This window comes from Ixodes scapularis, unplaced genomic scaffold, assembly GCF_016920785.2.
Source record: "Ixodes scapularis isolate PalLabHiFi unplaced genomic scaffold, ASM1692078v2 PGA_scaffold6__148_contigs__length_123643588, whole genome shotgun sequence".
NCBI classification, from domain to species: Eukaryota; Metazoa; Arthropoda; class Arachnida; order Ixodida; family Ixodidae; genus Ixodes; species Ixodes scapularis.
Window position 1 is genome coordinate 94,724,389 of NW_024609881.1, and position 17,924 is coordinate 94,742,312.

A 17,924-nucleotide genomic window follows, 5' to 3' on the forward strand; every position below is an offset into this window, starting at 1 on the left:
TCACAAAGACCAGGTAGGGGAAATGGGGAAATATTTCAACTGCCTTTGTTATATTTTGCATCCGCTTTAGGCATTCTTCGGTTCTGGTTCTCCTTCGGGCTGCGAGTAGGTACCCTAAGCAGGATTTTTTTTATTTTTTTTATTTCTGTGTGTGTGTGCGTGAGAGAGCTAGTTTGAACGAAGGACTCACAAAGCTACATTCTGGTTCCTCAAACTTCACCCTGAATGACCTTTGTCACGCACTGTGGCTTCCCTGGGGCTTCCCACTCCCAGTCCAGCTCGAAAAAAAAAAAAAAAAAAAGAAACGGACATTCCACAGAAACTGTACATAGAAAGAGATTGACCTCGTTTCCTACAGCTCCGCAAAAATTTTTCTTTTTTCCGTTCGAAAAAAAAAAAAGCAAATTTTATTTTTGTTATTTCATAAAAAAAAGTCGTGTGCGGGGGGGGGGGGGGGGGGGGGGGGTCTTGTGGACAAATTGTAACGCTTACAAGTAATTTTATTACTTCAAAAAGTAATCAGATTACTTTTGTGATTACTGCCTAATAAAAGTAATCAACTGATTACAAAATTACTCCAAAAAGTAATCGATTACAAATTTGATAACTTGTAATGCGTACGGTACAAGTCTGGGATAAGCAGGAGGAGGAAGGGAGGGCACGGAGGAGGAGGATGAGAGGGTAATGAGGGGAAGGCACGGAGTAGAAGGAGGAAGAGTAGGGCAGGAGGAGGGGGGAGGTCGAGGAGCAGTGGAGGAGAGGGAACGGAGGAGGATGAGGGGCATACTCTCCCCTCCTTACCCACCCCTCCTCCTCCTCAAGACGTGCGCTCTTAACTTCGCGTCACAGAGTTTTGTAAACGTCTTTTATTTTCTCATCTCGTCACTTTGGCGCGTAAAGGCAGAAACAAGAAGGAACAAGCAGTAATGATATTCGCGAGTCGAGTCGGCGACACCGCAACTACGGTGCACATTGCTTCGTTCGCAGCGTAAGATCACGGCTTCGCATTCCACGAGAGAAGCGCGTGCGCGCTTATCTCCTCGGTTGATCTGCCTAGTCATGAGGAAATGAGATTAGGAGGATCCGCCTCACCGTTCAATTTTATCGCATGGATGTTTCTAAAGGTGAAGCTTGCATCGTATTTCGAACGGAATGATCCGAGCAGACGGATAGTCGAAGCCTCGACAGAACTCGCGTGCCTGCTCCAGGCGTGAAGCAATGAATAGACATACCCCGTAGCCAGAACGTCAGGGAAACCGGCAACTCATACCTGAGCAAAAACACGAATGCTGCGAGCCAAAATTGCCCAGAAAACACCGATCTAGCGGCGGTTTGCCAGCAGTCAGCTGGCGCGGTGCTCGACGGAAAGGCAGTATATGAGGGGCTTGCGTCCAAATAAAACAGGGCGAGATTCACTGAGAGGAGGAAAAAGCGAAATATTTTTGAGGGAAAAGGGGAAAGACGGCCACTTTCAGTAATGAAGGGCTTTACCCGTATACTTCCACCGTACACTTCGATGGACTAGCTGTCACGTAACTGTGTTAGTTGTACCGACAGCCCCTAAGCAAGCGCCCCTCAGAAGAAGAAAAAAAAAAAAAAAAACGCGTCGCGGCGCGTTTTAGTTAGTTTTGATTCTGACTGGTCCTGTCAGAGCCGATTTGAGCTGGCCCATTTTACTGTTTGCCGAGAGACATAGAGCACTGACAGTCCCATTGAAACGATAAGGAAATGCGACAGTTTATTCCAATCTTAATTGATTTACGTACCGAGGTTTTTCTCGCGTGGCTTTTGTCGCCCCGGCCTGAACGCCTCTGGGGCAGTTCATATTAAAACAAACTCTCTATTCTGGAACTGTTTCAATCATCGCGTATGTCTCTGGAAGCACGAGGGACACTCCATGCGCTCGTTGTCACATTTGAGGTTACAAGAATAGGTGATTTTCACTAAAGTTAACCTAGCTTTCTTTAAGAAATCTTTCTTGGTTTGCTGATTTATGCATTTTTCACAAATTTGTAACCATCGTGCAGAATGAGTCTGAAATGAAAGATAATTAGTGCAAAAAAAATTTGCACTCACGATAGTACGAGTCCCTTCATTGTATCATTGTTTATCGAGGGACGGTTTCGGTTCAACCAGACTTCTAATCGTCAATGTCGTCGACATCGTTTTTTTTTTTAACTATTTACCCTTTCCACTTCTCCATCTAGCATGTACCCAGGCAGCACGCAAGAAAAAAAACTAACTTGGTTTAAGTTTAAAACTCGTAACTACCCAACTTTGGCCTAATGATATTTTGCTTCAAGGCGTTAGTTACAGTGAACGCTATTTGGTTTGACCATAATTAGTCAAGACATTACCAGTCTGTTGTTGTTTTTTTCTGCTTCGCCACACAAGTGCCACAGCGCCAGACATGAGCTAAGATACAAGTTGAAAATCTTAGGATTGATCATCCACTTTAATTAAAGATGAACAAAGCCGGATTGGCAAATTTAAGGAAACAATCAATATATTAACAGATTTTTTTTAGCTAGCCTATCAGCACGCTTGGTTCTGTAAAAATAGAGTGTTGCTTCACTACTAAAATCCCTGCTCGTTGGCCACAAGATTAGGCTATGTGAAGTCGTCGTAAAAACACATCTCAAATGCCCGTTAACTATTTTTCTAGGGCAGATATATATATTTGTAATATACATATACATATACAGTATCCGGAGAAGCTGCGAAGCTGTCAAGATTCTATTTGGGCAAGGTATATATATTCTGGCACCAGGGCACAGGTCACGTATACAAGCATATTCCACTGTCAGTCATCTTACAACATCAGGCGGCTACTTAGGACGTATCTACAGATAATAACTCATGAGTGGTGCATCACTGCGCTTGGAAGACCAATCATATATCTCTTTTACGGAAGAGAGCTAACATCGTCCCTCGATGTACTTTACCTTGGATACTTTAGACGAAACCACAAAGGAATAGACAAAAAAATGGCTGGGTAATACCTTCTAGACCCTACTTGATGCATCCATGCACGAAACTGTCGAGCCTAAGCCTAGCTGAGACAAGCTATATTTTACGGCAAGATCTCCCGCTGGGGTTGTATAGTCATTTCATGCTGCTCACGTCCTTCATTAAGAGACACGTTGCCGGGACCGAAAGCTCCCGTAATGCAATCCTGGGCCCGTCCTGTCAGGTCGCTTATAAATGAAGTTTGGTCGGCCGGTGTGACGGTTAGCATCGTGGACAGCTGTCGAACGTAATATCGTGACTATGAAGCAGACTGAAATGGATGGCGGATTTCGTTACGGCACTCAGGGATGGCAGACAAAGAGAGAATGCTTTCACCAATTTTAGACGTTTTAACATTTCTTTCATAATTCCTTTTTGTTGTAGGATAAAAACCTGAAGCGTAATCCAGTACGAAAAAAAAAGCGCGTCAGTGTTCGCGACGAATCTTTTTTATGATAATCACTTTTGGGCCTCCTATGTATCGCAAAAATAAAGCCATTTTCCAGATATAATGTATGTCATTTCTCTGTTCATCGTCCTTCAGTGGTGAAGTGCACGTTGAAAAATTGCTTTAGACAGTTTCTCAATGTGCTATTAATTTCTCTCTTCTTTTTTTTTTGCATTTTAAGGCAAATTAGAATAGATGACTTAACATAAAAGTTAAATTTTTTATGAAGAAAACCGCCGAGACGTACTATCCTACCGTATCGTCACGAAAATTGGCTTTATCCCTTTTTGTATTTAATTAACAACTGATTACAATTGAAGTTTGCAATAACTCTGCTTAAACTCAAATAATGTTGTTGTTTGTTGTTGTTGTTTGTTATCTTGAAGTGGTAAGACTAAGAATGTGCATTTGACATTCAAAGCAAATGACTTGCCCACGGTGTTGAAAATATGTCATAGTATTACATTTTTAGAAAGCACATCACGGCATCCAAAAAGAACCTCGACATAACTGGAAAAGTTTACCCCGCAGTGCCCTGTTTTCATGGACATTTCTGGAACAAAGATTAGCTTAAACAAACATCATCAGCGCTAACACGGAGAACGTGAGCCATACCGTACAGCTAGCGCCGCCTAACAGGCGTTCCCGTAAAATCAGAACAGCAGACAGAAGCTACAAACACAATCTTTAAAAAAAAGCCTTTTTCGCCGCAACCACAGCCTCCAGTTTTAGCAAAACCATACGCCAGATTGCGTGTCAGCACTTAGCGGCCATTAACATACGTAGTAGTACTCATTCCTGCCTTACGGATAACAACGTGGGGCATTGTACTGCCACGCCAACTTAGTCCGAGAAACTGCCGCCGCTACGCGGGGCGCAAGTTCGTCTGCTTCTTTTGCAGGGGTTGTGGTGACGTCAAAACGCCGAGTTCTGATTGGCTCTGATTGAAGAATAGTGGGTAGACCTCGAAACGGGTTGTCTTGAGGTCTACCCACTTATCCTTTACTAATAGCCAATCAGAGCTCGTCGTCTTTCTGACGTCACCGCACCTCCTGCGCGAGAAGCAGACGACTTGCTCTCCGCATATGATCACATAGAGCCAATCGTGCAAAATCAAAACTGCATCATCATGGTGTTCGTCGTCTTTGTACCTTCGCTATCAATGACTAAAAGAATAGTGCACTGTGAAACATGCAAGATTACGGCGCACTCTTTCAGCGTGGTTGGTGTAGCCGGTGAAAGCAAGCCTACAAAGACGATGAGGACTATGACGACGCACTTTTCGCGTTGCTTGATTGGACCGCGGGGGATCACTGCGTTCGCTGCGGTAGGACTCTCGAGCCGGACGCACTGACTCGGTATTGTGCGAACAGACAATGCGTCTACGTGATAGCCGATGAAACTGTCGGACTGCTGGCCTGCCCCCCCCCCCCCCCCCCCCCCCGATCCTCCCAACGTGACACGCTGAAATATCTGTCACATGCGAGTAAATGCTCACCGGAAATGCCTGAAGTGCTAAGCGACTTCATGATCACGCTGCAAGCTGCGGCATGTCACGTGCATGTCATCGTTTGGGGCGTCATTTCCGGTAGCAGGAAGCCGCATCACGTCCAGATTCCCATACGTGACCGGAAACGGAACTTCTCTCCAGGTGGCGTGGAGGCAATCGCCTGGTCGGGCGGAAAGAAGGCGCCCGTGTATCTAGGCGTCTGTTTAGTTTCCACAGCGCGAAGGGAACGCGGGGAAGCCTTTATTGGCTGACGGAGGCTCCCCGCATGCGGACGAGAGGAACGGAAGTGGGTAACGGTGTTAGCTGCTGCTCAAACACGCGCGTCGTCTCCGTGCGCCATTCCCGCGGGCATTACGCGTTCCACGGGTAGGTTCCACGGTCCAGCAACCGGTGGGCGCATAATCGTCGCTCTGGAAAGCCAGCAAGAAAATCGTGGTGTTACACTGCCTGCAACTCGTTTTTTGACTGGATTGTCCCGCGTTTTATCCCGCCCGTGTACATCAAACGTTTTCTCGAACTGGTCACAAATGACGTCACAGGTGCGAGCGTGCCTTTTTGTCGGGTGTCACGATTCTGGTGGCGGTTTGTGATAGCAGCCCTGGTAAAAAGTGCGAGCGAAAGTGTGAGTCGCTGTTGTCGAGGGGTGCCAGCTCGAGTCTGCCGAAGTTCTTGTGCATTGTGGAGATATAAAACAAGCTGCGGCAGACTAGGCGTCTGTCGCAATCACCACCTATACTGTGACACCGCCAGGATCGCGGCCGGTGACAACATCGCACTTCGATGACGTCATTAGGCGGAAATCGAAGGGGCATATTTTTTAGCACGCGGCAAACACACCAGCTGGCGAATCATTCCGGGCACCATAACAGCACTCCACGAACACTGAATGTGGAACCAACAAGAACCTCAACTGGCGGCCCGTGCTCGTAGATGACAGCGCACGTCCCGTGTGTTTTTTCTGCGTCCTCGCTCGTATGCCGCTCGCAACATCGTCTGCTCCTTTTTCAGGGGTTGTAGTGACGTCAGAACTTTGAGCTCTGACTGGCTCTGATTAAAGGATAGTGGGTAGACCTTAAGGCAGCTCGCTTTGATGTCTACCCCCCATCCTTTGAACCAGAGTCAATCAAAGCTAGGCGTTCTCATGTCAACGGAGCCCCCGTAAAAAGAAGCAGACGAACTTGCGCTCCACAAAGCGTCGGTTACGTCTATACTCGAGGTGAAACGAAGTATGATGAACGGATGATGTCGTTCAAACGCAGCAAAGTTTGCTAACGAGGCGTAGTAATCGACCTTGGATAGCAGTGTTCGCTCTTTGTCGGTGCAGTGCGACGAGATTGAAAGTGGACTATTTTGTCGCGTTCGTACCGCCAGACCTACGGGCATGCGGAGAATCCATCTACAAATCGCTGACAGCATAAGAAACGCGGATCGCTGGCTCATTACCTGTACGTTCCTTGCTCAGTGATTCGCACTTCTTTTTTTCTATCGGCTAGTCCCACAATAGACCCGTTTTCAAAAGTCCGCACCAGCGCCAGTCCGCCATTGCTTGATATCATGCTTTGAGCATGTATTAGACACGAGGGTGACGTCAGCGTTCGGCGAGGATTCGGCTCCAATCACGCGCTTCGTGTCCGAGCAATGGCGACCGCCAATGTTGCTCGATGGACTTTAGAAAAGGGTCTATTGCATTGGTTGCCGATCGGTACTAACTTGTTCAGGGGGTTCGCCGCCACGCCCGGTGTTTCTCAAGCTGTCCGTGGATCTATACCCGTTTTCACCTCAAGGAAACAGTAAGTTTTGCGCATTGTTCATACGCCGCGCGAAATAGTTCTCGCTAGGTTTGGTTGTCGGAGGCACAGGCGATGCTTTTGGCGTTTGAAACGTGAACTTCTTGATAAGATAAAGTGTATTCACTCTAAAATGCTAATAATTATATCTTAAATCTCCATCTAAAGGTGAAAATTAGTAATCATCCGCGAGAAGCCGGACTTTTTTCCTATGGTTCTTCAGGTGAAAACAGGTATAGACGTTTGCAAGGACGGCCTCTGGGCGCCGCCATCTTGCTGCTGGTGTGGGTACATCGTCTGATAGTCGAGCATTGCTAAGACGTACCCATGGCCTCAGCAATGCTTTACTATCAGACGATCTACTTACACCAACAGCAAGATGGCAGCGCCCAGAGGCCGTACTTGCAAACGTTCTATTAAGTGTAATCGTTCCTGATTTTTTTTCGTCATTCGGGTTATTCGTCTCTTCTTGACGTCACGCCAGGGTGGCAGGTTTATTGTTCGTCATCTGTATCGTTATTTCCCACGTTTTCTATCGCGCGACAGCAAGCCATTGGATAGAATGATGGAAGACCCTTTAATCTCATCCCGACTGCAACAACCCGGCAGTTTTTTTTTTCTTCTTTTTCTTTCTTTTCACCGCCTCCCGAAGATGAAGGACGAGTCCTACGGCTTTCCTCCGATTGAAGGCCAGTCCCGTGACCTCGTTCGAAATCACTCGGTCATCTTTGTAACACACAATGCGAGCATTCGTTTTTATGCTGCCTTCACCGAAATTAGATTAGGTTTCCTTATTTTTTATTTCTTTGATTTTTATTTTCATATTGTTTTATATCCTCAGAGGTGTGCGGCGTGTCTGTCTCTCCTCATAAAGGGAAGAGAAAAGGCGCGATGCATCAGACGCAACCGCTGCTGAAATTTCGCCAGTCTGACGAACAAACCTCGACTGAAAAAAGCACACCCAGCGGGAAACTGGAGAAGGCATGCTGAGCTATCGGTCTGCTAATCCTTCATTAATTCGATTGCGCGCTAGTAACTCGTGCCGAGCTTTTTTTTAATTGATTTTGTTCGGGAAGAGTTTTGCAACGTTGCAGTTTGCGGCGATTTCTACTTGACTTTGCATAAATGTTGCGCAGTTGCGGTTATAGAGCTGCGAGTTTTAAGTTTAGGATTAAACACCTGCTTTTTATCTTTTTTTTTGACACGTGAGGAACGCGCATATGCAAAACAAAACTGTGACCACTTAGTTCCTGCAATTGGTTTTAGCGCAAATAAAATTACACCAGGCAGGTTTCCCATTTGTTAAGTAGTCGCCGTTTTAGGTAAACCCTTCTACAGGGTGTGGCCTCGAAAACAAAGGCATTTGGCACGCCGTGTAAAACTCGCATTCTCAGCTTGCATATATAAAATTGGGCACAAGAACGTAGCTTCGCTATAGGTTTTATGTATATAATTTTAGAGCTCAATTCGGATGTAGTGAAATATTAAAAATAATGCGAACCCGGAGGCCGTGCATTGTCCCGTACCAAACGTTTTGTCGTCTGCACACTGCAAACTTGTGAGCTCGCTCCTGGGTGCCTTGCTGAACGCAAAAAACGCTAAAATTAATCGCGGAGGCTGGCAATAAGAAAGTCAATCGCGATAATCAACACTTTTAACAAGATATATGAACTATGACCACCTGGGAGAAAGCCCGCAAACTAGTGTGCAGGCCACGAACATACTGTATAAGTAGGGTACGGAGTTTTCGGTTTAAACCGATAAAAACCGATTAAAGTACGCGGAATTCATTTACGGAAATTCGGTTTTAACCGAAAAAGGTCAGTTTTTGGTTCGGCTTTTTCAATTTAAACCAATAAAAACCAATAAAAGGACGTCGAATTCATTTTCTCAAATTCACTTTTAACCGGAAAAGGTGACTTTGACCTTCCAGTCGTACCGCAGGGTCGTGGCAAAAAAGTGGAACGACAGTGTCTATCGAAACGTGTCCGAATGTATGGGATGGGTGCCATCACGACGTTTTGGTCTAAAGGGCGCATCATCGATCGAAACGTGAAGTTCGAAATGTCCCATCACTTCGCCACGTACGAGCGTGTTTTCAAACTCGTTGTAAGGTAGACTGACTTCATGCAAGCTCTGCATGTTCTGTCGTGCTTTAAAACGTCGCACCATGCCTCTTTTGGTGGTCACAAATGTTTGATTGGCCGATTTTGGCTCAGGCAGCGCTTCATTTCATAAGCTTGCCAGTGTCAAGTGTTGGCGTCGAGAGGGCATTCTGGAAGCTCAGGGTCATATTAACGGGAAAGAAAAAGTGCGGATCAAAGTGGAGAACCTGGGAAAGTAAATGTGTGTGTACTATAATAAGATCCCGGGTAATCCCGATGTAGAGAAGGTGAAGTTCCATATTTTTGGGCATAGTCTTTATATCTGACTTGTTTGTACTTCTGTGTTTTTTTCTTGTTTCTTTTTACAGTTGCACACATTTGCCAAATAAAGTGTCCATTTCTATTTCAATATATCTGGGCCGCTATTCTTTGAGTGATCAGAAATATCAGAGCTACAAGTATCATCGATCCGGTGTCCGTTGGTGTTTATTTTATAATCACCGAAAAAAGCCGATGAACTTTTGTGGGCATAAATATACGCCAAAAAAAAACGAAAATTGAATTTCAAAATAAAACCGAAAGAATTACGCCGACTTTTGAAAAAATAAATACCGAAAACGCGGAACTCTACGTATAAGGCAAAGCAAATGAACGGCCGCCTTTTTTCTCGATTTTTTTATTTCTTTTTTTATTTTTCAACTTTTTTTGACGAGCTTAAACAAAAATAGACAAAAATCTTTTTGCGAAACTACGCTCGCGTGCCCAATCTGAAGTATGTAGGTTTGGAATTCGAATTCTCAATGGCGCCCGCCAAATGTGTTGATATTTTCTGCCGCACCCTCAGTTGTGTTCAATATCTCAAAATAGAAATTTCCGAAGTTTTTAAACGACAAGCGTCGCAGGTATCAGTAGGAAACGTGTGCAGTCCTAATGATGTCGATTATTTCAAAGTTTGAAACATTGCCTCTAAGGGCTCACGTGCCCTAAAACCTTGCTCAGAGGACACATGGTTTTCACTTCTCGTCCTACTGGAGCGAGACAAGCATTTAATTGTAGATCGGACTTTTCACGTTCGGTTTCAGTTGAGTATGCAATATAACGTGTTTATGTGCGAGTAAATATAAAGGCATTCAAGTGCTTCATCGTACTATCCACAATTGTTATGTACGCTAATCGGAAAAAATAATTCCAGCGCCTATAGAATTTCTGATGCGTCCCGAATATATGTCCTATTCTAATATTACTCATTCAGCTGTCATCTTGAACCTAAAAAGCACGAAAAATTAGAGGTTTATAACAAGTGAGGAGCTTAAAAATAAAAATACTTCTTGAAATCCAGAAAAGCTATTTACGTTGTTTTGAATCAAAAGAGTAGTTAGGATTGCATTTTCTACATTTTAATTATTGAAATACTTATTAGGAGAGTACGAACTTAATTACTTTCCTTTTATTGGTGGACGTCATTTTTTTTACTTTTCCCAATCATGGTGTGACGTGAGCGCAAATAAGGTCGCCATCGACCGGTGACTTGACTAAAAAATGGCTTCGTGCAGCAAGTAATGTAGAGGCTAGGAGAGACTGACCCGCGTTACTTTTCCGTTTAGAGAGGCTTAGGAAATTGCACTCGTTGGAATATAAGAGAAAAGTTAGCAGGCGTTTATATGCAAACGAGGCATGCCCAGATTGCCGAGCTTTAGAACGAGTTTCTAATTAATGTACACTGAAATTGCGACTAAGACGCTTGCGCTGCTTTCACTCCAGGGATCGATGCGTCTTGTTTTGCGGCCAGTGAAGGCGGTAAACTTATACTGTGCCCCAGCATTCTCGTTAACGGCCAGCCGTGCCCAAACTATATCCATCGGGCGATTGCAGCCGACTGAATTATTCACGGGGGAGCAACGCTGCTGACCCTCTTTTTCGACCCGCTAGCACGGAGGAAGTGTTCTACCTCGACTAGAAGCGTCAAATAATGCATCTCGATCGTTCGCGTTGTCTGATTGCATCTCGCCTTTTTGAGGGATGGAAGGTAGCGGTAATGCGCCGAGAAGCGGATGGAGATCGGGAGACTAGGAGGGACGCGAGGACGCCGGCTTCTGGTTGGAACGATTAGTGGGTAGTCCAACAAGTAACTGCCTTTGTCTCCACTGCACGCGTCGAATGCGTGAAAATTCAGAACGATGGCGTTTGCCTAACCGGCGCCGGCAGGGCGGCAACTGAGCACGTCCGCATTCCACCGCACCGCGGTGCCTCTCTTCTCTGGTTCCAGGCCGGATGTGCGATGCTCCTTTGACGAAAAGAAAAGGGCCCAATTTGACGAAAGCCCGGCGGTGTCTGTCAGCGTCGGGGAGAGAAGGAGAGGTTGACGCGGGCTGACGTCAGCGCTCCGGACCAATGGGAGAGTCGGACGCGTCACCCTCTCTTTCTCTCCCCGGCTCTCACAAACAAAAGACACCGCCGGGTTTTCGTCAAAACGAGCGTTGTAATGCTAACGCATTTAAAAGCAATCCTACATTAACGCAACATTGCAAAACATAGTCGGCACGCGCATACGAACTAGCCAATATAATAACTATCATTTTATTTTTTTTTATATTACTTATATACAGATTTTGCGAATACAAAAAGAAAGTACCTTGGGCTCTTTCTTTTCTTTTTATTAAAATAATTACAAAAACGACCGAAGCCGACGCTACGATATGATGGACAGCCAAGCAGCGCAAAAAGTGCATGGTCACGGCGCTCATGTTCATCGTGGGTTTGCTTCAACCTTACTAAAACAACCCACTTGGCAAACTGACATAGGAGCCTGCTTCGAAAAAGTGGCTTCGCTTCGTACTCGAGAACCAAAATCGACGCGATCGCAACGCCGCCATTTCTCCCGCAACGGCCACTCCGGGAACTGCATGGCCGCACTCATCTGCTCGGTCGAGTCGTGCAAGGGCCGGTGGCGCCACCTCGCAGTCCTACCTCGCAGTAGCATATAAAGCAATTTTCATGTTTTTACTCACCGCTAAATGGCGGCGCTGTAATCATATCCAGCTCTTTTTCGGTGGCTGCGAGCGGTCTGTGTTTCGAGGTTGAGTTTCCCAACTCAGTGTTTTAGTAAACTTGGTTTGCTCTCACCAGCTAAACCTACCACGCTCAGAAAAAACCCAAGATTGCGGAGACTTCAGTGAGCGTGAATGGTTTAGTTAATCAATCAATCAATCAATCAATTTTCATTTGCACAAGAAAGTGGAACACGGGAAGCGTGCACGGCTGGCAGAAAGGTCATGAAACACGTAGGCTGAAGCGCCTGCGAGCCAACTCCCCCATGAGCAAATCGAAAAGTAGACACAAAAAAAACAACCAGAAAAATTTGAGATTTCAGACGCGGACTAACAAACAAGACATGAAGGACAAACTAGGGCCCTGCGGCTAGCGAGTTCAAGCTGGCCCACACATTTGCGCAGAGTGCGCTGTGCCACACAGCAAAACGCAACGCAGCACATCCGGCGTAATTGTGCGAACCAGCCTTTAAAGTTCTCAATCGAGCGACTCTAGAGTGTACGGGGTGCGCGCGACTCGCACAATCTGAAGTCAGGAAACTCGCCACCAAACCCAGGCAAGGGTGGGCGCAAGTCTCCCGGCAAAGACAAGTGGTGCACACACTGCTGAAGGGAAAAGGGAGGCCTCATGTCGCCGGGAGCGAGCACGGACAGGTAGAGGGAGGCTTGTTCGGCTTGACATGCTCGACACCGAGGCTGAGCCGACCAGAGACGGACCAGAGGCGACAGCGAGGAGGCGGACTTGCGCCAGTGTGCGGCGGTAGTTCAGACGGTGCCAGCCAATCGACCGCAGCCGCGCCTCAGAGTCCAGAGAGTCATCCCGATTGACTAGCATACGAGTTGCACGGCGCTGAACGCCTTAAGCCTGTCCATGTATTGCACCTGGTGGGGCCCCAGATAGATGCGCAGTATTCTAGTTGAAATACTAGGGCGCTGTACAAGGTCTTCAGGGTATCCCGTCCAAAATGCGAAAAGAATCTGGAAACAAAGCCAGTAAATGGTAAGCCCTACACATGACAATAGCTACATGATAACCAAATTCGAGAGCTGGTGTGAAAAAACAGAACAAAAACAGAACGAAAGCGTTTAGGATTTTGAGCACCCGTACGGATAACAAGAAAACCCCCAAAAGAAAGTGTGTGGAGAATCAAAGTTCCTAGACGAGCTAAACCGCATCACAGCTCTTTTTGCCGTGGTTCAGACTGAGAATATTACTCGTAGACCAGGAAGCCACCTAGCCCAGGTAAGCCTGCAGGATGGCAACGTCGACGGCAGAGCGAACATCCATAGCCAGCGTAGTGTCATCTGCATATTGGACTGCAATCACCCTATCTGACTGGAGAATACCCCGGTCATACAGATTGGAAAGGGTTCGACCTAACACCGATACCCGAGGAATCTCCGAAGAAGCGGTGAAAGTGAGACACCGAGCCTCCGTATGCCACCCTAAAACTGCGACCGGTAAGGAAGGCAGTAACCCAGTGCAATAGGCCACTGCTCATCCCACAGTCGAACAGCTTCCAGATGAGACAGGCGTGATTCAGAGTGTCGAAAGCGTTGCGGAAGTCCAACTGGACAACGTCAGTGAGGACAAGACCATCTAAGTTGTTGCTTATGCAGTGGGAAACGGAGTCCCGGGCAGTCTCACAGGAGCGGGATTGTCGGAACCCGTGCTGAGACGATGGCAGGTGCTGGGGACAATCCAGGTGAGAGATTAGGTGCTGGTCGAGCAAGCGCTCTAGGGTACGACAGAGAATTGAAATCCCGGACACTTGATTGTAGCTGGTTAGGTCGCTGGGTGACTTGCGCTTTCCATTAAAAAAAACGGGGCGATATCGAACTCATAAATACAATGAGCACGGTAGCGATTTACTCTTGGCACTGCTCGATTGACCCCATGCAATGGTAGCGTCGGCTGCCGCTGGACTTTGTGGAAAACGGAGTTTTCATGAAACGTATATGTCAAATCGTCCTTTCGAATTTTAACACTGCTTTCATTCTTGTTTTAATTGTGGTTGAAACAACAGTTTCGTAGGTTATCTACTTCCTAACTTTAAGATATTATATAAAAAAAAGTTTCGCTTTGTCCCATCTGAGTAACGAGTGCCCCCTACCCCCCCCCCCCCTCCTTTCCCTCCCTAGTAGTATGGTGCCTGGAACGCGTCTCCAACTGGTGTGTTTACCGCGGCCAAAAAAGTGGTCTCTCGATTTCTGCCTGATGACGTCATAGAAGTGTCATGCTGTCGCCGGTCGCGACCCTGGTGGCGACCCAACAGTTGTGGTACAAATAGCAGACGCCTGTTTTGCTGGAGGTCGCTCTCCACTGTGACAGTTCACGGAAGCGAGAGCAGCCGGAAGTTGGGACGCCTGGGACGCCGTGACGACAGCGACACTCGCGTTCGCTCGTGCTTTTCGCCAGTACTTCTACGGCCAACCGCTCGGATCGCGACAGGCAACAGCATCACACTCCGGGTTCTGTGACGTCATTTGTTGCCACATTGGGACCACTTCTGATGTAATGGCGGGATAGGACGCTAAACACACAAGTCGAAGACGCGATCCAGGCACCATACTAGTAGCGCCACTCGGCTCTCTGCTCTCGTTAGTACACGAAGTGTTCGCTCCTACTTGAGTAATTTGAAAAATACGGCTTCCGATAGGATATCAGCGTATTTGTGGGAGAAAAGCCACATGCCTACAAACAGTGTTTGAAGTTTCTAGCGTGGATGAGTGTGGATTGAAACACCGTCCACTCATGCGTACAGAAAGCCCCCATTAACACGTTCTTACCACTAGCGCCACTCGGCTCTCTGCTCTCGTTAGTACACGAAGTGTTCGCTCCTACTTGAGTAATTTGAAAAATACGGCTTCCGATCGATATCAGCGTATTTGTGGGAGAAAAGCCACATGCCTACAAACAGTGTTTGACGTTTCGAGCGTGGATTGAAACACCGTCCACTCACGCATACCGGAAGCCCTTATTAACACGTTCCCACCTCTCTTCTCTCGTTAACACACTAAGTGTTTGTTCCTGCTTGCAGAATCTAAAAAATACGACTTGCGATAGATATCAGCGTAGTTTTAGAAGAAAAACCAAATACATATACTGGGACCGTTTCAAGTTTCTAGCGTGGATGCGTCTGGATTGAAACACCGTCCATTCATGGCCGCGAAAAACACTCACTAACGAATTCCTGCAAGTGGTGCCTCCTTGCTCGCGCTAACACACGCAGTGTTCGATCTTGCTTCGAGAACCATAAAAATTCGAATTCCGATAGATTTAAACGTTGTTCTAGGACCAAGCCCATATGCCTACTAACACAGTTTCAAGTTTCTAGCGTGGATGCGTCTGGATTGAAACACCGTGGCCACGGGGAGCCCTTACGAACAAGTCTCCATACGTAGGGCCTCTCCGCGCTCGTTAGCAAACGCAGTTCTCGTTTCTGCTTTGAGAAACAAGAGCACAACTCTTGAGTGTTATGAAAATGCACGATCAGCTCTCACCCCCTGGATTCTGGTGATTCGTTATTACGCTCATTTCCTTGTTCCACTATTTGGCCGAACAACCCACGTTTGGTCTCACGTCGAAACTAAACGACACATTTATGGCGGCTCGACCGATTATCCGCAGTGCAGCAATATATTTGGAAATTCTTTTTTCTGACCTGTTATCAAATGTCACATGCGATGACGATAAACCATTCACGCGGTGAGACTTCTGGTTGACAGAAACAGTTTTGTGACGAAATCTTGCGACGCACGCGCTAGGCGAAAAAGTGAAAAAAAAGAAGAGCAGAAACGTTGGTTGTGGGTTAGGTTGGATCTACAGGGTGTCACAAAAGAAAATTTACACGGTCTTTTTTTACCGCAAAAATAAACTAGGCATCGCCGAACGCTCATTCTCCGCCCAAAGGTAGAGCTAGAGGTCACAACCAGATGCCAAAGTTTCAGCCCGATCCGATAACTTAATCAAAAGTTATAAGTGATTTTCTGAAAATTTCAATGGGAAAATGGAGCCCGTTTTTGCCCGTTTTCGGTTTCTGGTGCCATAGAGCCCCATGTGTTTGAAAACTCGGTCGGTCGCCATTTTCCCATTGAACTTTTCAGAAAATCACTTAAAACTTTTGATTAAGTTATCGGATCGGGCTGAAACTTTGGCATCTGGTTGTGACCTCTAGCGCTACCTTTGGGCGGAGAATGAGCGTTCGGCGATGCCCACTTTATTTTTGCGGTAAAAAAGACCGTGTAAATTTTCTTTTGTGACACCCTGTATATTATTCATCGCTCATGATTATGATCAGTAACGGCTTAAGAATCATTAACAGTCTCGGAAAGGGACTGAATATCTTTGGGTTATCTTATTGGCTGAGGAGCTCGAGCCCGTCAAGCTCTGCCTTTCAAAGTAAATGACTATAGCCGGACGTTTTTGAATTCGGAGCTTCCCGGATAAGTCCTAGCAGAAAAATCCTGCTGCCACCGCTGAAAGTTCTCCAACCATTTTCGGATTAACTCGTGAAAAAAAATCAACAAGCACATACACAAACGTGCAATGCCAAGTGCGAGCGAGAAGATTTAAATCCCTCAGCTAAAACCCGGACAATTTTCCACTCGGTGCACACGCGCTAAATCTGCAAGCTGAATAAATAAAAAAAAATGGCAGGCACTAAGAGCATTCTAGGGAAAGCTACGCAAAAATGGCAACTTCGCGCTACACAAAAAGACAAGCGCGGTGAAAACTTTTCCGTTGGGAACCCGGGGGTCTCACGCACCGGCAAACGCGATTTCCATCTTCCGCGTTACGGTAAAGGCCCTTGACGCAGAATCGCGAAAGCGAAGACGCCCAACAAACACACATCAAATACAAAAACCACAAAGGGAACCAAAGCACAAAGATCCAGGTTCATAATGTATACCCATGAAACTGCCAGCCAGAAACAAAAAAGAACAACAACATATGCCATTTAGAAACAGTGAGGGATGCATGCGGTATCTGGGAACGCACTCAAACATGAAATATTCATAAGTTTGAGAGCTAGAAGGCGGTTGTACTCCACTAGGGCTACGTGGCGTCCCCACCATGCGTTACGTACTTAGGGAATTTCTCCCAGAGGACAAAGGTGTTCGAGAGAGTGCTGCGAATATTCTACGAGGATACCCAGGGTGTCGGCGCAAGACGGGGATTTGCGACAGCGACGGATTATTGCCCGGAAAATGGAGTCGGAGTCGCCCCCCCCCCCCCCCCCCTTGTTCTGAGGACGGAGCGTCTGCCAGATTGTTTCTGACCTCAAGAGCCGGCGAGAGACTAGGGATTGGAATACGAGTGCTTACACCCGGGCTTTGGAGCGACGGACGGGAGACCGGAGGGAGGCTCCATGGAAACACTTGGAATTTTAACAGAGCGCCGGACGAGTGTGCATTTGGATAGGCAAAGTGTCTTCGGTGAAAGCGGCTAAGGGGATTCATCTCTACCTATAGCTCGCCCTTACAATATCTGCGTGGGGGAAGCTACAGCGTTTCTTTCTTCATGCGTGTGTGCACGTGTTTCTGTTTTTATACGCCAACATCCCATGTAAAAAAAGTCTTTATCGTTATCAGCAATCTTCGCTCCGAGCTAGGTCGCAAATTTTTGCGCCGTATTGTTAAATCCACTGAATTGTTTGAGGTTGCGCAGATCTTTCTCAACCCATTTTCGAAGACCTAAACATAATATACTGGCAGTGAAGGTGCTGCATCACCAATACGCAGTTCCTACCCCACATGCCAGTGCGCCACTTACCCCCCCCCCCCTCCCCTTCGGCAGAGGAACGCCATTGGGCGCGCGTCAAACCAACAGCTTTGCTTTGTTGATGGCAGTTTCTCCCATGGTCTCGCTACTGCGCAGCCGACACCAACTCGAGCAAGCAAGGTTCATGGCGTGCTCCCATATGCTGTTATCGCTTTTAAAGAAACGACATAGTTCAGCATTTCGCGCTTCCCAGGCATTTCTGCCGTCTACGCCATTCGCTTTGCGTCGACCTA